Below are 23,921 nucleotides of genomic sequence, written 5' to 3' on the forward strand. Positions count from 1 at the left end.
AATGGCATTCCCTTTTCTTTAATAGTAAAAGGTGTTCCCCCACCCCAACCCCCCAATTCACGTTTCTGCATGTCAGTAGATCATCTGATTTAACAGTGACACACCACCAAATGAGCCTGCCACTAAAAGGAAGTTGCAGTTTTTGAAATGGCTATTTACTTTCCAATGAGATAAAAAGAGAGGTGGAGGGCTTTGCCACACATACTGGAAGAGACGAATGGTTAAAAAGATAAAGACCTTCAAAGACCGTATGTTGCCCCAAGCAGCCTTTAATGAATTTTATTGTGGTTCAGCAAGTCTGGTTTGCTTTTAACGGTTCATTTGGCAAGTTGTTGCTGCAGCAATTTCTAATAATAATGTCACAATAATCTTCTAACTGGGTACAGCTTTGTGACTACACAGTATTGCTCTGAAAGTGATTTCTGGACATGGTAAGATGGGAAAACACATGTATTAAGTTCCTTTATTTATTCTCCTTGGCATACATCACACTGAAGAATAAGAGGACAACAGTCACTTCGAGGAAAAGCAGAAGGAATTCTCTTCCACTCAGATGAGGATTATTTTGAAATGATAACAGCAGCTGAGAGCACAACACTGCGCAGACAGGGACAGTGTTTACTTTCTTCACACTTTGGATGTTACTGATTACAGTCTATACGACAAAATATTTTTACCCAACATACTCGTTTTCTGGTGGAGTTATTTTCCTAGTCCTTTATTCCAAATGATATTTTGACTCTATCCTTGTGCTGATTCAAGTTGCAAAGTAATCAAAATTACTAAAATAATGAAGTGATGAACTGTAATTAAGACTACATATATATTGGCTTTCATCATGAAACCTAAAGCTCAGTGCCAGCAATAGAGCCCAAAATGAAAAAAGATTTAAATCCAAACTATTAAAATCATTTGCTAGTGATGCACCTTGATAACCATAACTTAGCTTTTTTCATCAGCTGCAGTCATCCTGCTGTCACTCCACATTTCTACAAAGGCTCTCAAGCACAGGATAACACACTCCATCTTCTCTGTGGCCATTTTTCAGATGTAACTGTGGGTGGACAATACATTTTGCAGCAGGTAGAAATGCCTAATGCAAGAAGGAGGTATTTGTAGCGCAGGAAAAGAGGAAGGAATTGAAAAGGAGACTTCCCCTTGGAGATTCAATCCCAGATCCATACAAACAACTCACCATGATGTGGTGCAAATAATCCTATCAAACTCAATAAAAGCATGCAATTTAAAAAATTGTGCTCTGTCTAAACTTCTGCAGTAGGCTTCTGATCAGTGGCAGACATGAAGCTTGCTACGGCCTTGATAGTTGTTCCCAGTGATTTCAAGGGGACTATTCACACAGGAAAGCGCATCATGAACTTCAAAATCGGGGTGTAAAGCCAATTAAATCAGTCTAGCTACAAAGAAGCTCCAGACTAAAACCCTTGCAGGGCTTCTATTTATTAATCAGTATTTGTGTATCACTTTGTAGTACCTCCTAATCGGGTATCTTAAATTCACATACTATACTCTGCTTGCAGGATCGGGCCGTAGGGATGAGATCCACCCCAGGACTGTGTCTCTCCAATACTTTAACAGACCCTACTGCACGCAGCATCGGCCCTGAGGTCCTGATGGCACACAGAATTCAGCTGCTCTCTGCTTGCAGCAAACCTGCTTCAAACTGGGTTTTTACAGAATTTGTGCTCCAAAGGCTTGTAGACCATGTGTTGTGTGAAATTTGCAGGTGATTGCATTTGTCCATTATCATCCTGTTACTGACTAAAAGAAGAAAGTCCGTGACTTCAAATCAACAACCCCTGCCTTGGCAACGCTGTGCTCTCCTCTCCACAGAGAAGCTCTCTGGGTGTTTCACCTGGACAGAGCTCAGCTACACAATGTTAACATTGCAGTCCTTGTTTCCACTTCTGTGCTGATAGATGGCACCCATAAAAAATTAGGTACCAATTAAAAAGGTAGTCAATTGAACTGTTATGCTTTGCTTCAGACATGCAGCATCCAGCCACAGCCTACAGATTTTATTGACTGCAGCCCAGAGGGTTTTGCCTCAGTAAAGAACCGAGAGATTTGGTCTAGCGATAAAGGTGTCAGCTTAATAATGAACCCCTCCTCAAATAATTACAGTTCATTAGGCCTTGATGCAAAGGTAATGACTTCAAGGAGGTCTGCCAGCACTGTTGAGTTGGGGGCACGTGTAATTGTAACACTGAGATAGCCAAATTTTTGTGGGAGTGTAAAAGAGAGCATATGCCCTGGGGAGCTTACAGCCTTATGTAGAACTGCTGCAAAAAGAACAAGTGAAAGGAAATAACAGTCGTACCAGTTTCCCCGAGTAGGAGCTAAGGAGAGAAGAGCTGGTAAAAAAGCTGGTGGTGCTCATGAGCAAGCTGAGAGCTAGCACCCAACTGCAGCCCTCCTGAGGACCCCACGCCAGAGCATCTTTCCAGGCCAGATAGGCTCTTAAAAAGCCTTTTAAAAAACCAGTTAACATACTTTTTACTAAAGCCTTCTGAAATTCTGCTGAAACAGTTTGGGCCACAGCTGTGATGGGAATGGTGTGCTACAAATGGATGACAGTGGAGGAATGTAGAGATTAATAGAAAAAAGCCCTGTGCTGTCACAGTGGACTGCCCCAGAATTGAAGGTGACGGGTATGATGTTTAAAAACCTGAGGCAATAGTTATTTGATGGCTACCACTGCAATAAACTGGAAAGGCAAAGAAATAAATGTGTTCCCTTGAAATCTGCAGTCACCTGCCTCTTTCTGCAGAAGAGCTCTTTGCATTACATGTGTCCAGGAGACAAATGCTCGTGATTACACCACTCAGGGGTGGGCTCAACTGAAGTGGAGCAGGACTGGCTTATCATGGCTTACAGAGGTTTTGCCCCTGAACCAGCAGTCTGTAGCAGGAGGGTCGTCCTGCTGTCCCAAGACCAGTCTAACCATTTTATCAAACCCACTGACCATTTTTTCCTTTTCCTCAAGAACTTCTGCAAATTCTTTTACAACTGCCAGCCCACCTGCACTTCACAGGGAAAGCAGCAAACTTCATTCTTTGCAAATACTTGTTCTGCATTCCTTTTAAGTAGTGTGTGAATCCTAAGTGGTTATTACAGCCACTGACATTTCTTTCAGTCCCTGCTCTCTCCAGATGCTCTCTCTGCCCCCAGTGAGTCTTTCCTTCTAACATTTTCCATGTCTTTCATTCTCAGCCTGGAGTACGCTGGAGGGCAAGATGGACAGAGGGACAATCCTGGTCTGAGGTGCAGGATAGGAAGGGAGACAACTCCACCCGCCAGGCAATGGCAAACTGCCTTCCTCAGGAGGAAGCAGGTCAGCAGAGAGGGGTATTCTTCCATGCCCCGTAGGCTGCCCAACACAAGTGACTGCACAGGGACATCAGCCACTCACAGATGATTGATTTGCATCATTCCTCTCAGAGATTGTTTCTTTCTGAATGGTCCATTAATTCTTCCTTCCAGAAAAAATAGGAAAAAAAAATAGAAAAAAAAAAATAATGCTGCACAGGGAATTTTGTTACTGGATAAAAAAAAGGGTTTTACAACAACAGTTAGCACAGAGTTAAGAATTCAGAAACAACTATTTCTTTACTTTTCCCAATACATATGTATTAGCACAAAGTCTATGTACAAACATGTATTGTAATATGCTTTATAAAGTGATTGTATCTCAGATCACTAACATAATTCAAATTGATAATAAATACATGTTTCAATTTTCTCAAAATAGTAAAAACTCTGAAAAACACAGTTTCTTAAAACAGATCTCACTAGACTTTGGTGTAAGCTCCTGCTGCATTTTCTGCGTGAGATTCACCCACAGTTAGTCTGTGAATAAGTACATTGATTGCTTTGTCAATTTTTCTTTAGATAAATTCAGATTACGAAGTCTTCATCCAACAGGAAGATAAATAACTAAATCTCAAAACTACTTCACTCATACTGTAATATGTCATTGGCCAACATGAAGTTGATAATAAATACTAACTGGCTCTTTCTGGGAAAAGAGTATCCAATACTCATTTGAAGAATGCATACCTCTAGTTTGGGAAGCAATTTTAGAAATAGCTTAGTAGGATTCCTCTATTATTGCTTAATAAGGGTAGGTTCTTTTATTGCTTCTTTTGAATTAAACATAGCTCACCTATGTTGTTTTTGCTGTTGAAGTCAGATAATGAAACTTCAGAAACCTGTGGCTGAATTCAGAAACCTTCAGTGCAGAAATAAATGAACAACGTCAAGTGCTAAATAAAAGTGAGTTAGAGTTTTAGAAGAGAACAAGCTACGCCTGCAGCCTGCTGATAATTTACCTTTTCCTAATCACATTTTTTACTAAAAGAAATGCTTCTTTCCCTGCTGGTGTTGTGTGAAAGGCCCAAATGAAGAAAGAGTAAGACTGACAGTGTGCATATGAATATAGGGAACTGTCAGCATCAAGTTAAGCACGTCTCCCCGTCCCTGCCAAGGGACAAAGTGCACCAGTAGAGACTTCTGAAACCACTTGCCCCTGAGAAAATGAGGCCACCTCCACCAGCTAAAGTTTGACTCTCTTTCCTGACATAATCAGCTCAGCACACACAAAGTCACGCCTTTGAAAAGAATTAGAAAAAAACCTGTTCCTTACTTGGCTGCATTTATAAGTTTAAGCACTTCTTGCCACAAATTTAAATTTAAAAACTAGAACTGAAGTCAGGTTTTTGCTAAGTTCACACAATGTTCCTTTGAAAATAGTAAAGTAGAAGTTTTGAAGTGCAAGTAAGAAGGACAGAGGCCACAATCTCTTACTCTACAGTGCAGCAGTCATCATATTTAGCCTCACTCTTAACAGAGGTGATGATGTCTTTTACTGCTATTAAAAGCCTTGAATGAAGCATTCAAGCAGCACACAGAACAAACACAGCAATTAAAAGCCAACAGATAGCATCTATTTTATACTCCATGTTTACAAGTCTTTAACTATTTAAAGTCCTCATTCTTCTGTCACACCTGCATGGATAAATTGAATGACTGGTTTGAAACTCATTAGGCCAACATACAAGAACCAAGACAGACATCCTGTCTCATAACATAAGCCATCCAAGAATTAGGTATGTAGCTTAAATTAGCCAGCTAGGTTTCCCACCACATCCCAGATCATCTAATTTTTATGGGAAGCTCTGGTGTCTTGGTTTTCACCCATAAGCCAGTTTTCAGCTGGCTTATGGCAGGAAGATCAATGAATTACTGCTTTCTTCTCTCATTTCTTGGGAGTGCCTTAAAAATGTGAATCAGGCATAAAACATCACTGCATTTATGCATGCATGAGAGTACAGACATCCAAGGGCAAGAGCTATAAGGGGATCCTGCTACACCAGAGCAATGCTAACTCCAAAATTTATCAGTGATTTCAGTTTAAGCAGTGGTGGGAAATTATGTGTTAACCACTGTCTGGGTTTGGGACAGCATCTGCATTTTTCTCCCTGAAACTGCCCAGTGTTGCACGTACAGAAGCTGGAAGGCAAGAGGGTTATATTGTGACAAGGAAAGATCATGGACTTCTTGCATAGGTTTGGTTAGAGGTTTTATGTCTTCTGAGACAAAGGCTTTTACCAAAATAGTGACCTGAATCAATGAATTTTTCAGAAGGAACATAAGGCAGAGAGATGCCACTGGGATGAGGCAACCTTAAAGCCAGAAATAGAAAGTGAGGTTCTCCCTGAGCATCTCATCTGTTTGCTGCTCTTCATTTTTCCATGGCTTCCAAGATGTGTAAAACTAATCTGATTAAACAATGGTCTTTATTAAACAGAATATGTGAAGAAGAAGAGAACAACATAGAATTTAACCTGTGCATAGTGTGAGAGTACAGACAGTTTTCCTTTTCATGTCTAATACCTTTTGTTTTTGAGAAGACTTGACGTATGAGGTATAATTAGCAACTTAGTTCTCCAGCATGCCACCTTGACTTGCTTCTAGTGTCTCACCCTAAGAGTTACACATTTGTCAATGTACTTCATATCCTCCTATTGACCTTGAAAAAAAGGCAACCAGCAACAAAGCTGTCTAAATGCTGCAAAATTATCAGGTGAGCTTCACTGTTCAATTACTTTATAATGAGAACAAAGGTAATCAAAGAATCAATAAGGTATTTTCTAGCACTAACCAAGCCTAACATATTCCAACAGGCTTAAAAACCTACACAGGCATATTTTATAAAATATGTTCAATTTCCTGAACAGTCTGAACTGAACTGATAGTGCAAAAATCAACCCCCTTGCTTTTTTTTACCCTTCGTCAGGGTCTGCTGATGCTGTAGTAGGACTGTAAGTTGAACAAAAAGGCATGTCCTGGCTTCTTGGTCTTGAACGACACCTCTCCCTCCCAACACTGACTGCGGATCCCTCTGATCCCAAATCCTCCTGTGCACACAAGAGGTGCCACGTTTGGCTTTTCCTGTGTGAGGACAGAGCTAGCATAAGTAGGAAATATCAGGAGTGCTTATTTGGGGTGAGCTGCATTTGCCACTCACCATTCGCAAGGGACAGCTGGCATGCGAATTGTGTGTCTCTAAATAAAACTTGTGAGGACACAGGAGTGAGGAGATGGGCAAACTCCATGTGAGGCGGGTTTTTCTGCTCTGTGTTTTCACCCTGAGGAGACCAACACTGTAACAAACTCTGATTTTCTTTGTCTCTGAAGACTGGGCAGCATTCCCTAACACCCTCAAGAATCAGAAAAAGAATGGATTGGGGTTTAAGCAGCAGATAGACCCACATCTCTGCCTAAGAAAAGATGCTTTCCAATGGCTTAGCCTGTCTGGCTGAGCTGATCTTCCAGGCTGCACCGTCTGCCAGACCAGGCCACATGACTACTAACATTGAGATCCAATCATGCAGTGAAGAGGTTAATTCACATCAGTTATAATACCTATTGAAGCAACTCGTTAAATTAGACAGGTTGTGCCATCCAGCACACCTAATGGGCTTAATCTGATGTTTCGTCCTGGCTCTGGGGTTAACAGTGGGCAGCTCTAAGTGATTGAAAAGACATTTTCCCAGGGGAGCTTCTGTTGTCTAGAACTCGGGCATCTCTGATTATTTTCCCCGTGTTGCCTATTCAAATCTTTCCTTTCCAATCTTCTTTTCTCCTAGAGGGTCTATGCAGCTTTTTAGTAACTTGAAATCAAGGTACAAAATCAGCAGTATTCTGATTACAAGCAAACTCTGAAGGCAACACGTGTGGGCTTATAATGGCACCATCATGTTAGCACTGTATCAATCTACAAATCTGGTAGTGCCTCTGCGCATGCAGAAGCTGATTCCTCTCAGAGGTGAAATTCTGTTTCCTTATTCTTGCAAAGCCTTGAAGCGTGTTACGCTTGGAAGACATAAGGAGTTTCAGGAATGCCAAAGTAATGGCATGCATTTTTGAAGAAATTGCAGACTTCTTTAAACATGAGTCTTTTCAAAGAAAATTGAGCCACCAGGTACACATCTCTCAGCTAACGGAAAGCACCCAGCACCCACCAAGTTTTAAGATTACCATTTGGCTACTCAGGTGATCCCTGCTGAGAGGCACCTTGGAAGACGAGTCACATCCCAACCTGCGAAGGATGGGGGAGTTTACTCACTGAAATAAGGAGGTTTTCCAGGCGGAGAGCACCACGGGTGCATCTCCCATCTCTGTTCCCGGCACGCAGCTGAGGGTGCCCACAGGCTCCCAACCTGCAGGAGAAATTAGAAGGGCTTGGTTTGTTTCGCTTTCCTTCGGTTTCCCTTCAGCCTTGAGGGACTGGACTTGAACCACCCTCTCATTTTGACGTGAGCTGCAGGCAGCTGTCAGATGGCAACATTGCTCACTAATATGTGAACGGGAATTGAATCAGCAACTTGGAAAGTAAAAGCTGAGCTTCCATAACTGCTCCTTTAAGCCGCCCAGTCCCTAGAATCTAGTCAGCTATTTTACCTTTAAAAATAATCATGTTCTGGGGGAAAAAGGATAAAATTAAAGGGATTAAAAAAGAATAGAATTATTCTTTAACTTTAAAAATTATTATTCTCTAAGCAAAACCACACAGATTCAGTCTCCTGGAGATGAAAGGACATATACAGTCTAAACCAGCATCATAATCAAAAAGACAAGATGTGTACAGCATGCCACCACTTACAGAAGGGACTGAATGTTTGCAAAATTACATGCTGGCCTTGAGGAGTTCTCTGGGTGACAACTGGAAGGGAAGATAAGAGGCAAATACCTTTCAGCATGATAGTATCTGCAGAGTTTTATTTCTGGACACGGAGTAATATGTAATATTCCTTTGGCACAGGCCCTCCTATGCAAAGCCTTCAGGTTCTGAGATCAGCTGCCTTCTACCAGCAAGCTGTACACCCCCCCATCATTCCTCACACTGCTGCAGGGATGCACATGCACTGGATGAACACAGCCCACATGAGCAACCTGCTGCCTTAAACATGCTCAACACCTGCCCTTTGGTTGGCTGTTCGCAAAGAAGCAAGAGAAACTGGAAAGGTCAAGCGGAAATCACTGAAGAGAGCGAGCCATGCAGCAGACACCAAGTAAAGCAGGCAGTGAGTTCTCAAGCCCCGGAAAAATTGGGTCAAAAGGGTCTGAAACAGAAGCTGTTAAGCAAAGTGAGAAACCAAGCTTGTTATTTCAAAGCTGCTCCACGAGGCAATATGGCTCTGCAGCCGTGATGTGCCTTGCTTTTGGTTGTGCTCTGCTCAAGACCGAAGGCAGTTTTGAATTACAAGACAGTGATATAAAGTATAAATATAAATATAAAGTAGACATGTCACATCAGGAGCTGCAGCCACATACAAAAGCAGGAAGGCAAGGAAGAAAAAGCAAGAGCAACTATCCTGATAAGGGAAAGAAATTGAATCACACACTTTCAAAGATAGGCAAGGACAGCAGTGAAAACCTTCCACACTCACTAACAGGTAAAACCTCACATATACAACTTTTCATCTTCCAAGAATTTCATGCAGATTGTCCTTTTAGGTCACAACGTCTCAGCTTCCAGCCTACCCACACAATGACTGTGCCTCATGCCTCAAAAGGCAAGGAATAAAACCAGCGACAACTCCATCCTCCTCAGAGAGGGGTGCAGCAGGATGGTACTTACAAGGCTCCTTGCAGTCTCTTTTGGGAGGGCATTTCAAAACTTACTTTGTGTGATCCTGGGCAGCGGCAGGTGCTTGAATGCAATGTGTTCAGAGCACATGCAGATTCACGGGGCCGTAGAATAGGAGCTGCATGGCAGGCATGAGCACTGCTGAGATACCCACGCTTCCCTGGTGGGGTGAAGTCAGAAAAAGCATCCCCTCCCTGGGACTGCAGGAACTGGAGTAAGATCCTGAGGCAAAAGCAAAACTCCGCACCGAAGAATTTACCTGGAAATTTGTACAGAAATACAAAAGACACAATGATTTTAGCAAAAGCCTTAGCCAGAATGATCCTAAAACTATCTTTCCTTATGTCTTTATTATCTCATGGTGAAAAGAAAAACCAACTAACAACCGTGAAATAACAACTGTGAGCAGGGATTGCAGTGACGCACTGCGGTAATAGCAGCTCCTTATAAAGAGGATGTTCCAGGTCCAGCAGAGACCACAAGGGAAAAAAGCAGCCCTTTTCTTACCTACCTGTGAATGGTTAGGCCATGAGAGAAATAAATCTTAATAAATTATGAGGTCCCACTCCAACCATAGCTCTTTATCAGCACAGAGTATTTCCAGGTAAGCAGCAGAGATCTGCCGCCTTCCTAATTAATTATTCTTTCTTGGTTTTGGTTTTGGGTTTGTTTGGGGTTTTTTTGTTAGAGGAAATATACTTTGGACATCTGAACAGCCAATTTGGAACACCCTGTTTTTGGGAGCCAGCATGCTCTGCAGCTGTGGCAAGTTCTCAGAGTCAGGCTGCTGCTGCAAGGCATGAACTGCGTTGATTATATACGTTTAAGTTATGTAGGCGATTTCACCGGAGAATATATTAAATGCCCAAATCTGGTTCTGCACCTCATGTTCCTCTGCTTCAGCATTTGAAAACTCAAGTGAAAAGCTACTCCAAAAAATTAGTTTTTCAGGCACACCAGTACAATCCACATGCTGTGAGCTTTAGACATTTGAGAAGCTAAGGAGGCCTTTCAAGGTGAAACTTGGGGACTCAGGAAGGTTTAAAAGCTTGATGTTTATTTCATTTCAAATTTTAATTTTAGAATTCCTGAAGTTTGGAAAGTTAGGTGTCCAGCTGGATCCCATGGTGTCAGACTTTTTTTAAAGTTCTCAGGCCCAATAACTTGTTTGCACGTTCACAACAATGCAGGTTAAAATAGCTCTGAAGCTCTGCATGCTTCCCATTGGAAGTGCTGGATCTTCAGTGCCTACAATGGACATGTGATTCAACTGGCTGCCAACACAATGGCTGGTAAATGATGAGAAGGTTTGCAATCAGCCTGCAAGGTAAAACAAACTACACACCCACCCATCCCAAATTTATAGCCTAATACGACGTAAAAGGTTATCATTATCATTGAGCAGAAAAGCAACCCCATGAACTAAATTCAGTAAATATTTGCTTATCCAGCCATTAAGTAAGGAAAATACAACCTAGATTGAGGGAGAAAAAAATGGAGAGTCCTTTTTTTTTTTTTCTTATGATACAAACTATTACCAGACTTTGCTTGAAAAAGCCATGTGAAGAAGACAAAACTTACGATGCACTGAGAGGGGAGCACAAGCACACTCGTGTTGTACCGCATCACATACATAGTGTTGTAAGGCAAGTGATCTCACTTCGCGCAGTGCTTGTGAAAGCAGAAGGAGAAAAAAAAATAGATGAGGGTGGGGGAAGAAGGGAATTTGAAATACAGAAACAGAGCAAAACCCTATACTCTTCTTCAAATTTCCCATCATCCTCATTTGCATATACATATCCAAAAAATGCAAGTTTCCTCTTGTTTAGACATGGTATTGTTACATATTTTTAATGGGGCCACAGCCTGAACAGACACAAGCTGGAGTCCAAGCCATCTCCAAAGTAGCAACAGGGTAAGAGTTGTGCAGGGAGACAGCAGCCAAGAGCAGGACACAGCAGCGGGTCGGACCTCCTCAGCTTGGTCTGAGGCACCTGTAGTTCAGAGAGGGTAAAAATAGAAAGTGGCATCTTTTTAAGAAAGCATCAGCCTTATGTAGTGCTGCAGGCTAATGATATTCTGTTAAAGCCATATGGGTCTGTGTCATGCAGATGCTAAGGAGAGAGGAGAAGAGGACAGGGGGCCGAAGAAAACCAAGACAACAGTGGCAAAGCTGAGGAAGAGGACAAGAGGAGCTGCATCTCCACTGGACTCCTGTGACTATTGCACAGAGGCGGGAGGTCACCCTGAAAATAGCAATTTAATATCACCATACCCTTGGCCCAGGGGGAAAGACTGGTCCCAGTGTCTGCTCCCCACGGGGATTCCCTATTTGGCACAAGGCAAAGAGCAAATTAAGCTCTGCCTGAGCAGCTTGTAACCCAAAACTAAGTCCTCTGAGCTCCTCTGGGCACCAGCCACCTTCTGGGGCCTGAGAGCTGCCAGCCCCTGGCATCAATGCTAAGCACTGGGGTTCTGCAGCATCAGCTCTTTATGCTCCTTCTTCTTTGCAGAGGAAGACTCCGGCTGCTGCTCCGGCTGGCATGGGAGCTGCTGTGGGGTGGGAGGCCAGCAGGCACAGCCCCGCATTCCGACTTTCATAAGATGCACAGCCAAAAGGAGGCACCAGCTAAGACCAGCACCTCAGCTCAGGTGAGGTACCCCCTCTAAAAAAGTTAGAGATTCATGCAAAACTTTGTTGTCATTTATGCAGGCATCTAACAGTGAGGAGAAGAGGACAGCCTGCGTGCTGGTTTTGACTGGGATAAAGTTAGTTTTCTCCATAGTAGCTAGCCTGGGGCTATGTTTTGCATCTGTGCTGAAAACAGCATTGATAACAAAGGGATGTTTTAGTTATTGATGAGCAGTGCTCACACAAAGTCAAGGCCTTTTCTGCTCCTCACACCGTCCCACCAGCTAGCAGGCTGGGGGTGCACAGCACGTTGGGAGGGGACACAGCTGGGACACCTGACCCCAACTGACCAAAGAGATATTCCATACCATATGGCATCATGCTCAGTATATAAAGCTGGGGGAAGAAGAAGGAAGGGGGGGGGACACATTCAAAGTGATGTCTTCCCAAGTAACCATTATGCGTGATGGAGCCCTGCTTTCTGGAGGTGGCTGAACACCCGCCTGTCGATGGGAAGCAGTAAATAAATTCCTTGTTTTGTTTTGCTGCCGTCCACAGCTTTTGCTTTGCTTATTATAACTGTCTTTATCTCAAACTATGAGTTTTCTCACTTCTACCCTTCCAGTTCTCTCCCCCATCCCACCAAAGGGGAGTGAGCAAGCGGCTGCATGGGGCTTAGTTGCCATCTGGGGTTAAACCACTACAGCTTGTCAGAGACCCAGTAAAAGTCCCAGGGTGCTGAGGGGTCACTGGATTGTCCCCATAGGGACAGGCTTCCATGAGGCTCTGGAAGTCTGCATAGACAGAAATCAAACCTATGGGTGAGGTGGGGAAGAAAGAGGAGTTGGAGAGTGGCAAAGGCCAGCCTCCCTGCAAAGCAGGGGGAGCAGGGAGCAGGGCAGGAGCGAGCAGGGACCTCGCCAGCAGGCGCCAGGATGCAGAATGGCAAGTGTGGGTCAGGGTTGGGGCCAGCAGCAGAGGTCAGGGTCAGAACAGGGATTGAGGAGGTACAAGACTGGGCAGAGATGCCTCTGCTGCAGCTGCGATGCAGTGTAGTGGGGAGCCAGTAGTAGCAGAGCTCAGCTTCAAAGTATCTCCCCAGGGAAAGGAGGGGCACGTCTCTGCTTCCAGCTTCCTTCACAACCACTGCTATCAGCAAAAGACCAGACCAGGACCTGACCATGGATGTAACCAGCCAAACTTCAGCTTGGCCAACTTGCCTCCTGGCAGGGAAATGTGCTCCTGGACCTGAGAAGTGCTGGTCTCACACGTCCTGGGTGCTGAAGCAAAGCTCTCCAAGAGCAAACAGACCACATCCCTAGTGCCAAGAAGTGAGAAACATTTTGCATTTGCAGCATCATGGTACGCAAGCACCATGCAGGCATTTATGAAGACAGGAAGATGAAGAAAAATATGGTGATTCCTCTTCTCTGCATGAGGAACTCTGGAGAGAGTCAATTTGCCAAGTTACACATGTGAAATGAAACCTGTTTTCCTAATGGTTTTAATTAGATCTCTACCCTTGGGACGGCTCCACATCACGCCTTGGAAGTCAACAGCCTTGGAGGAAGCAAAGTCCCAGGGCTAACAGCCTTTCCCCAGAAAGGATGTGTGCTGAATGTGTCCACCTCCAGACTGAGCTCGAATGAAACGTGAGCTGGATGATGCTGGCAGCACACACAGGAATGGCAGGCTCTCCGGTGGCCGGGCACATGCCACCTCCGTGGCTGCAGCCCGTGCCCAGCACTTCGCCCTGCAGCCGGAGGATGTCGGTGTCACCGTCAGAAGAGGGGTCCGGTAGGATGACAGCTACCCCTGCAAGCCAGGAAGGAAGGAAGCTGTAAACCGGCACTGAGTGAGACCCCAACGGACGTCAGAGACGGATGGACGCAGGACACCCTACGCTGAACCATCTCTATCCTCCCAGAGCTGCCCCACCTGCCGAAGCCAGCCTGACCCAGAAGCTGCCAGCTGAAATCCTACCCCTCGAGCAGTGCAAGAAGGTGAACTGAGTCCCTCGTGAGCTGAAAGATAAATGCATCCACATCTGCAGAAGAGACAGAAGTGTGGATTATCCTAGCCTACTGCAGCTCGACAAAACAAACTGTCCCCACTGTGTCTTGCAGTCCTGGGTGCAGATGCTGGGGGGATGACACACACACAACTGGAAATCCTACAGTATGTCCAAAAGGATCCCTGATGGTCAAACAGCAAAGCACTTGATAGAGAAACTTCCCTCCCCACTCTGATCCTTCTCATACTTTACTTTATTTTCTTGACATCCTCTTGTTGCAGCCATCCTGATGCCTCAGCTGTGCACAGGTCCCACGCACCCGGTGCAGCATTGCTTTGCAGCTACCCAAACTAGAAAAGCAAGAGGCTGTGCCTTTCAACACTGATGTTGAAACAGCCTCACCACCCCAGTGGTTATAATGAGGGCAAGTGTTCCAAAGCTGGACAAGGCCTGGAAAGCCCTCCATTCACAATCTAAGAGCCCCTGATGGAAGAGCTGCATCTGGTCTGCCAACAAGGGTCAGGCATGAACACTGTAGCTGATTTTGCAAACCATGGGAGTCGCACCAGGTCATTGGAGTTGGGAACCAGTGGGCATCAAAGCAGCATGCTCCTACTGCAATGATGGCACCGACACCTGGCCAAAAAAGCAGAGGTAAAAACACTTTCAAAACAAAAAGCAGAACAGGCCCTTCTGCAGCTGTAGGCTTCTCATCTCCACTAACCATCTGGGTTTTTAAAACCTTTTTTCGCTATAGATGGACAACAGCTAACGCACTGGCATCATGGGTCTGTGAAGGAACCCAGACGTAACTAATGACTTCAGTAGCGGGTGCCCTCTCAGGTATTCAGAACGACATGTGCCATGTGAGCAAATCCTCCTGGTGCACCCAGCACCTCTGGCAACACGCCACCCTTTGCTCTGAGACCTTTCCCACCTATGGTGGATCAAGACCCAGCAGAAAATTCAACCAGCAGGACTTTTTGCCTCTTCCCATCTTCTCTGCTGAATAAGAAAACCAGTGAAGAAGGATAAGCATGATAAAAGAGACCGTGATAAAAGTATGTGTAACCAATGTGCTTTTTCTTGGAGGACTCTGAGCACTGGAATCATTTGGGCACACCACAGCAGAGTGATGTAAAGGAATCAGTTCATGCACCACTGAGATGTATTTGTCGTTGGGGGGAAGCACAACAGCTGTTTAGCCATGTACAGTAGCAGCATGTAACAATTTTATGCTAAGAATGCCTGAATTAATTGGACCTTTGGGGGAATTGAGGAAGGCAGAGTGTAATTACTTCAGCTGGAATCTATCCAGCCTGAAAAAAACAGCTTATTCCTGGAAAAAAATTAATATAGAATCATAGAATGGTTTGGGTTGGAAGGGACCTTAAAGATCCCCCAGTTCCAACCCCCCTGCCGTGGGCAGGGACACCTCCCACTAGACCAGGTTGATCAAATTCACTCATCCAACCTGGTCTTGAATACTTCCAGGGATGGGAACTTCCATAATGAAACCCATTGTCCAAAAGCACCCAGAATGCTGGGTTGACATTTCCTATTAAAAGCTACCCAGTGCTGCAAAGAAATAGGCCAGATTCACTTTTCAAAGACAAGATAATTTCAAGGGGTTAATCTCATGCAGACAGGTCTGATCAGTGGAAGATGAAAATCAATATACACCAATTGATTTTATCAGAGAAACAGAGCTGCTTATACTGATTTATAAACGCTGTATGTTTGGCTAAGGTATGTTTATTAATTTCTTTACAACATGAGGTGTTTATTTAAAATAAAATAAATAAGCATTATTTTTTTAATTCCTTTGGCTACCCTGAAGGCAGCTGTCATGTTGTGGATGCACAGAAGCCTATTCAGAAGTGACCTAGAGCTAATGTCAGACTATGAGCTACTGAGCGGGTCCACATCTCAATCACTCAGCAAATTTTGCACCAGATGTCATTGGTTTCTTACTTAAATTGAGTCAATTAAAAAAATTTTAAGGTAATGGATAAAGTTAAGCCACTATTAGGCAGAAAGAAGAATACTGTACAAATATTTGACAAGTACAAACCCAGTGAGTGAAGCAAGCTGAATTGATCATGCATGTGTGTTTAGACAAAGGGAAATATGCTCAAACTCAGTCCTGAGACTTTCCTTTCAGCAGCAGGGTCTCTGCAGTCGACTCTTGTGAAGCACGTGGTGTTTCAGTTATCGAGCTGCCTATGCAAACCTATGTAAATCATGAATGATAAATGCCTGAGCTCCACATGCTGTTTGGCAGCCCATCAGCCGCCTGGCACGTCCAGACAGGACAGGCCGATGCTGATCCTCCTACCAGAAGCCACCTGGGACCTGATTCAGATTGCATGGTGCTCACCTACCAGACCTGGGGTCTTGCTGCCTTGTTGAGAAATGAATTCAATTGCAAAGAGCAATTTAGGGCATGGACTCACTGGAGGAGGCTCTGCTGTTAGGTAACAAGAGGCCATCTTCCAGGACACAGCGTCCCACATCTAAGACGAGTGAGACATTTTTATTATTAGAAAGCTACGATATACCTTTGCAAGCTTTCACCAGGCCGTTTTACACTTGCTCTGTCAAACTGAAACCCTGATATTATTCATACCAGCCTTTTTGTGACATGCTTTTCACAAGCACAAACCTGACAATTACAAGCTTTATCAAAAAACAAAGCAAAATTTGCAAAGAGAATACATTGCTCATTCACAGACATTCATATCCAGACCAGGGTGAGCATGGGACAATCTTTCAGAGATCACGTACCTACAGATGGCTGGAATTCATGGAAACTTTCAGCTTACATCAAGGAATTTCAGTTTTGTTTGGTTAATGAAAGTTGGGTGTCCCACTCATCACTTCAGTTCTCAGATGTACATTTAAGAATTTGATCCAGTTAATGTGCACTTAAGCTTTGATCCCGTAAAAATCTCCCTGGGACATATGGATTGACAAAGCCGATGACACTGTCCCAAAATTGGCTCGCTAGTGACAGTGGGCAGCTGTTACACAACTCAACGCTGAAAGCTGATCTCGTTTCATCTGCAGGCAGCCAGGGAATTGCCTGCCCTCCAAACATTTCAGCAGAAAGAAAGAGGGATCCCAGCCAAAGGAAATGAGAAGGTGATAGGCATAAAAAGAGGAATCATCTCAAATGCCACAGAGGGTGATGGAATGAGTCTAAACACAGGCACAGCTTTGCTCTCGTAAGAGGCTTAGTGCTTTCTTCCCAAAGCTAACTTTCACACAGGGGACCATCTCGTCGCACTCTAAAGAAGAAATGAAGTGTTTAAAGGCATTTCAGGAATACCAGAACAAATTCAGTGCTAACATGAAGGGGGAAAGAGATACCACCAGCAAAACATTTGCTCTGCTAGCGCAGTCAGACTGCTGAATTGCATTCCTTTTCCCAAAGCACATTTGAGACATATTCCAGAAATATAAATCTCGGGGGAAGACCGAGAAATCATCTCAACAGCCCTTCCTCTACCGAGTCTGCTAGAAAGAATAAAAAGAAATTGAAGTTCAAACCCAGGTTCTGCAGGACCAGCAGGGACTAGAAATGCAGGGCTACGATCATGGAGGTAACTATAGCTCAGCTCTGTCTAGTATGAGCCATCTCCCAGGCTCAGGGATAAATGTATGCCGATTAAGGAAAAATCACCACAGTACGCTCCCCTGGCACATGCTGCACCAGCTACTGTCTCAGGTAATTGCCAGTTGTGAGAACAGGCATCACGCAAAGAGGAAGCATGATACGTGCCCTTTTCCCCCACCCAAAGAGTAGGGGAAGGGATTTAATTTATCCTGAAGCTATAATGGCCTTGTCTACAAATCTGGGAGAGTCTGGTCTCCTGATGTTATTAGCAAAATGTCCATTAAATTCAGTGGGATCAGGACAAGGCCTAAGATTTTTTTTATCCAGTCTTTGTCCCACTGCCTGATTACATGTGTTGCAGCCAGCACCTGGGTAGGAACTGTGGAAAAGACCCTGACAGGGACACAGGGTCTGAATGAATGCTAAAATACAGAATCAGAGAATCTTCTTGGTTGGAATGGACCTTAGAGATCATTGAGTCCAACCACAAAAAAAACCCAACAAACCAACCCGCATAATAACAACAACAACAAAAAAAAAACCAACAAAAAAACCCCCAAACACCAAAACCAAAACAAAAACCAAACCCACACAAAACAAACACCCACAACCCCACCCCACCCACAAACAGACACAAACCAACAATCTCGGGCACTAGAGCATGCCCTGAAGTGCCACGTCTACTCGTTTCTTAAATACCTCCAGGGATGGCGACTCCACCACCTCCCTGGGCAGGCTGTTCCAGGGCCTGACCACTCTCTCAGTAAAGTAATTCTTCCTAATATCTAATCTAATCCTCCCCCGCAGCTTTAGACCATTTCCTCTGGTCCTGTCATTATTCCCTTGGGAGAAGAGGCCAACACCCACCTCTCTACAACCTCCTTTCAGGTAGTTGTAGAGGGCAATGAGGTCTCCCCTCAGCCTCCTCTTCTTCAAACTAAACATGCCCAGTTCCCTCAGCCTCTCCTCATATGACTTGTTCTCTAGACCCCTCACCAGCTTGGTGTCTCTCCTCTGGACACGCTCCAGCAGCTCAATGTCCTTCTGTAGTGAGGGGCCCAGACCTGAACACAGCACTCGAGGTGAGGCCTCACCAGTGCCGAGTACAGAGGCACCATCACTTCCCTGGTCCTGCTGGCCACGCTGTTCCTGATACAGGCCAGGATGCCGTTGGCCTTCTTGGCCACCTGGGCACACTGCTGGCTCATGTTAAGCCGGCTGTCCACCAAAGGCACTTGCTTTGCCGAAGACCGTGATCCTGCAACAAGCCATGGGATAACACGGCAGCTGGTGCCTTCCCTTGGGCAGAATAGGGTGGGATTTAGGACAGGGATTTCCAATAGGGACCAGTACCCTTACTAGAGAAATAGGATCACACCCTCCAGTTCAAGCCCAGGGACTATATGCCTCACGGCCCATTTCCAGCATGTTTAGCAGGAGACCGCACTCTCCCTGAGACAGCCATGCCCCTGAAGGGAGCCCAGAGTCCGGAACAACCTGAATGCTATTGTCAGGGACCTGGAGGCAAGACAGCACCTCGCAATCAAGTTGTCTATTTGGGGAGAGTCTGAAAATGACATAAGCTGCATAATGAGGCAGAATGCACTGTTCAGTGCTTCTGCTGAGGCTGAGCAAACCAGTGCAGAGAGATGTGTAGCAGAGCGGGTTGCACACTTGGCGTTTAGACCTAGCTCACCCACAAGACCTTGCCTAGACTCAGGGTCCCATGGAGGCTTTCTGCTCCAGAAAATCGGCAGCAGACATCAGGTGAGCCTCAGTGGCCAGGAAGGCTCTCGGGCACTGCAACGTGCCCAAGTACCCCATCCGTTACCAAACCAAAGGACGTGTGAGTTTACCATCTGGGGGGAGGGGGTGGGTCTTATGCACACAGCATCCTTAGGGACCACCCAATATTCTTGGAAACAGCTACTTAAAAGTTGAAAAAAACCATCCAGCTGATGGTTTTGAAAGGAGTGACAACTGCAGCTCTGCCAGCGAAACCCAGCCCTTGACATGCATGCCCCTGGTAGACAAATTTACTGTTCTGTCAGGCTGACCTCAGCCGAGGGAGGATGGTGCCAGGTAGGAGTTAGCACAGCAGCACCAGCAGCCTCAGGAGGCCGCAAGGAAATGCTCAGAGGACTGGCCAGAAAAGGACAACGGTGAAAATTGCATGAGTGTGGCAAAAGCTGCTTATATAAAGCTACTCCTCACAAAAAAAAAAAAGGTCTAGAAGCCCCCCGCTTAATAGGGTCCTTGGAGGCTTTCAGCAGAGAGCACAGGGCAGAAATCGAAGCCAGTGGGGCTGAGCCGGTTTACACCTGCGAGGAGCCCCTCCTCCTGCGCCGAGGGCACATTCCACCACGCAGCAATGGCAGAAGCATCTGCTGGGGAGAAGTTGCACCGTGCGCCTTTCAGAAGCGATTGTGTTCAACCCTTGCTGCCTCCCGGCTGTCAGCGCTTCAGCTTCAAGAGAGCCGCCGGGCACTGCAGCAGCTACCCTATGCTCCGCGATGCCTTCAGACTCGGCAAGTGGGTCATCAGCATCCCGGCATCCGGCCATGGAGGAAATCATCCACAGCCTCAAGGATGAGGAGGGGGAGGGCAGGGAGCGATGGCGCACCAAGTCACATCCAATATTCGCTGTAGCTGCTTGCATGCAAAAAAAAAAAAAAGGGTCAGAGCGAACTGGGAAGGAACTGGGAAGGAAAAGCTCACACGCTGCCAGCCTGCAACAGGGGACAAAAATCGTAATGCACGTGGCTTTGTGGAGCCTCCACTGCACAGCTCTGTTGCCATGAAACAGGGGAAATGTTCCCATTTCTGCTCATGTAGAATTGCTGGGGGTGGGGGAGAGTGAGGTAAAAATTACATACAATTAGGGGCTAAGAAATGCAAGTTGATAAACCCACTAATGTTTTGAGTTTTCACTGCCTATGAGTTTACCCAGACAAGAACCTAGGGATTCTAGTTTGGGACACCGTTCTAGGAAGAAAAGCATGAAAACGCTCCCCTTAATCAACAAACAATGATCTGTACACCTCTGAGCAGGTGGCTCTGAGCAGATGACTTCTAGTTAGGCATCCCTAAGCTTTAGCAATTTCTCCAATGAAATTGTTCTGTATGCAAAACCACAACCCAATTTCAACCAAGTGTGGAAGAAAAATTAATCTCTGAGACTTTTACCTATGTTTCTACCGGTATTTGAAAACAGGGAACTCACTATTATTCCCACAGAGGAAAAAGAAAAGATAATGGATGCTCAAACATTCATTTCAAAGACACCTTCCCAATTAATTTCAGTGCTGACGAAGTACCTGATCTCAGTCACCTGGAGACCTGTATCTTCCTGAAATACCACAGAGAATTTTGTTGCTGCTGTGGTGGCACCCTATTTCCCCAGCGAGAGCTTCCAGCTCATGTTCTTTGCTCTTCTCTCCTCTCCAAAGTCCCAACTCCCTTCTCAAGCTGCGTGATCCCCTGCTATATAAGGTCCAATCTGCTGCCTTTGCTGTCATCCTCTCACTCTTGATTTGGGGTCAAATATTTCACCCTCACAGCTATATTTGGTAAACATAAGGCACTGCAGAGGCAGGAAGGGAAGGTAAAATCCTCCTGCACATATTTTCCCATTAGGACAGATCCTGGGGCAGAGAAAACCAGGTTGCTTCTGTGTTCACTGTCAACTCATGTCCCTACTTTGGTCCAGACTACACCTGAGACTCCCGCAGCATTCTAAAGACCAACTGTGTTTGTGCACTTGTTAGGCAGGGTCAAGCTTAACATGTGAAAGCTAATGTGGAAAGGAAGGACACTCCTGCCTGACATTTGAGGGACGTAGGACCCTTTTCTGATTCTCCTGGGCTTTGTGAGGGATCCTGCGAAACCCCTGGAGCTGCACATGCATCAGTGTTTCCCACGGTCACAGATGCAGGGATCACAGGGGTAACAGGAGGTTTGGCTCCTCAGTCTCCACTGAGATGCTGAAACACATGGCAGTGACAATGGGGTGCTCAGTCTGCAAACACCCCAAACGACTCTGCTGGACAACTCATTAATCTGTTCCTAAGAACCAGCACTTACAAGGTCACCTTCAGTTTTCAAAGCCTCTGGACCTGGGCTAAGGTAACGTCTGAGAACAAATGACATGACACAAAAAATCAGAAGGAAGCAAGTGTTTTGCCTTGATAAAATTAGAGCACTCTTCAGCAAAATTGTCTGGGCTTTCGTTGGCTAGGAACTCAAAACGTCTATTGAAGTTCCTGCTATTTGCCCCATAAATTGATCTAATGAGTCGCCTGTGAAATAAACCATTAGAAAAGCCTTTGTTAATTTGTACCAAAGTAAATGGTTATCTAAAATAGACACCACAGGGAGGTTCTTAATTAGTCTGTTGTCAGCTGGGACTGGAAAAGCTTGTGGCAGCACGGGCTAATTAATTACTCATCTTGCCACACTGCAGCTTCCTGTCAAAGTACAAGGTACTTTTCAGTGTACTGCAATGGCTGGTTGCTCCTTTTCAGAGACCCTGAGAGCAGCAGACACAGGTCCTGGACTGACCTGCGCTCACTCTCTGTAGGGAGGTGGGTTGAGGTGGGGTCTGAGCCAAGTGACTGTGCCTGGGACCAGCCATCTGTCTAGACGAGGAGTCTCTGCTGCCCACATCCCATGGCTTCAAATGAAGGTTGCTTCCTGAATAGAAAATGAGAGTGAGTCTTGGGAAGTGGGGATCTGGGATCAGCTGGAAGCCCAAGGATGTCCTTACCCTGGGTCAGAGTGACACCGCACGAGCTGTGCCCCTCTGCCTGCGGTGCAGCAGTCGGGGAAGAGGGGAGCACACCGGCTCCTCCTGTAGCACCATCTTCACCCACAGGTCTTGGGGCCAGACCTCTGACAGCTGTCCTGCTGTAACAGGGCTTGTGGAAGTGGGGATGTGGAAGCCCAGCCCAAGACGGTGTCCACATGTGACGTGCACTGGGGGCCCAAAATGCTGCCAGAGTCTGCAGAAAAGGCCTGCACTTTGCAGGAAGGAGAAAAAAAGCCTTCTCTACCACCATGCCAGTGAAAGATGTATTCTTTGGAGGAAGTGAATCAAACAATTTGGCAGACATGTATTGCACAATACCTCACAGGAGCCTCACAGGAGCTCACAGGAGCAGAGCGAGACAGGAGCCTGCCACATGGTCCAAGCACCTTCTTTGTAGCCTGGAGGTCCCTTGATGGAGGACATACAGCACCTCATGCCTGATGCTGGATGTAGAGATGGGGCCTCACCAGCAGGTGGCTTGTAATGTGCTAGGAATGGCCAGCAATAGTAAATGCACTGGGCAAATATTCACTGGTACCTTCCAAACCCAGTGGCAAGGTAAAGCCCATCTGTAGGGGACTGTAAGCAACATCCTTTTTCAAAGGCAGCTGCCTCGGATGGTCTGGGCTGCCCTCACGTGAGGCAGAGTGCTGTGGAGGTGAGGGTGGGCAGGGGGATAGGTCTGGCTGTTTCCAGTCTGTGCTCAGAGGCTTGGTTTGCACCAACCCCTCACTCCCGGGGGCTGGCTAGAGACCTTCCTGTGCTCTGCTCCTCCTCCACAACATATGTAGCTGTTTTTACAGCATCCTTCCCTGTTTCTTCAGACACAGGTCTGTTCTACAGAAAGGGAGTGAATTAGCAGTGTATTTACACCCACACTTGCAATCAGGAGCCATTTAATATCCGCTGATATTAGCATCCAAGGTTTTTACCAGCTCTAAGTGTTGCAATCAGTCCAAGTGCACAGCAATAAAAAACTTTACCACCACCACCCACCCCCCCCCACCGAATGCCTTTGAGATCCAACAACAGCCTATTACTCCGAGAGGTGTGTAACACTGGCAGAGCCACCCCCAACCTTCACCCTTTGTGGCTACACATCTCCTCATCTAGTACACGCTATAATGCATTTTATGCCTAAAGCATTCAGGCAGCTGCGCTCCCCAGAACAATGAACACATAACCCTACCTTTAAATACCACCCCCTGACACAGGGCAGTACCGTGACTGACTCATGGTCATCATCATCACCTTGACATCTGCGGTGGCTTAGTGAGTTAATGGATGCTGTGGGTGCAGCTTCAGGAGAAGGCAGCAAGTCCACAGAAAGGAAATATTACAACCTGTGAAGCTACCCCCATAACTGCCCAATTTGTCGGTAGGCACTAAGGTCAACCAGCTACACATTTAGCCACTGCTGAGGCAATGAGGGCTCTTATAAGTGGTGCCTGTACAAGCCAGCTCTTGATTTTTAGACAGTTGGTGCCATGCAAGGGCCATGGTGATGCACAGGCATTTTCCTTTAGACAACAGAACCTCTCCTGATTTTTCTCCGCTCCATCACAGAGACCTTATGATTACTACCCCTTCCCACCCTTTGGTACATTATCCACAGAGAACAGCAACATCTTCCTAACAACCACTTCCCCCCCTCCTTCCCCCTAAACTCCTCACAGA

The sequence above is a fragment of the Numenius arquata genome, chromosome Z (genome assembly GCF_964106895.1).
Source record: "Numenius arquata chromosome Z, bNumArq3.hap1.1, whole genome shotgun sequence".
NCBI classification, from domain to species: Eukaryota; Metazoa; Chordata; class Aves; order Charadriiformes; family Scolopacidae; genus Numenius; species Numenius arquata.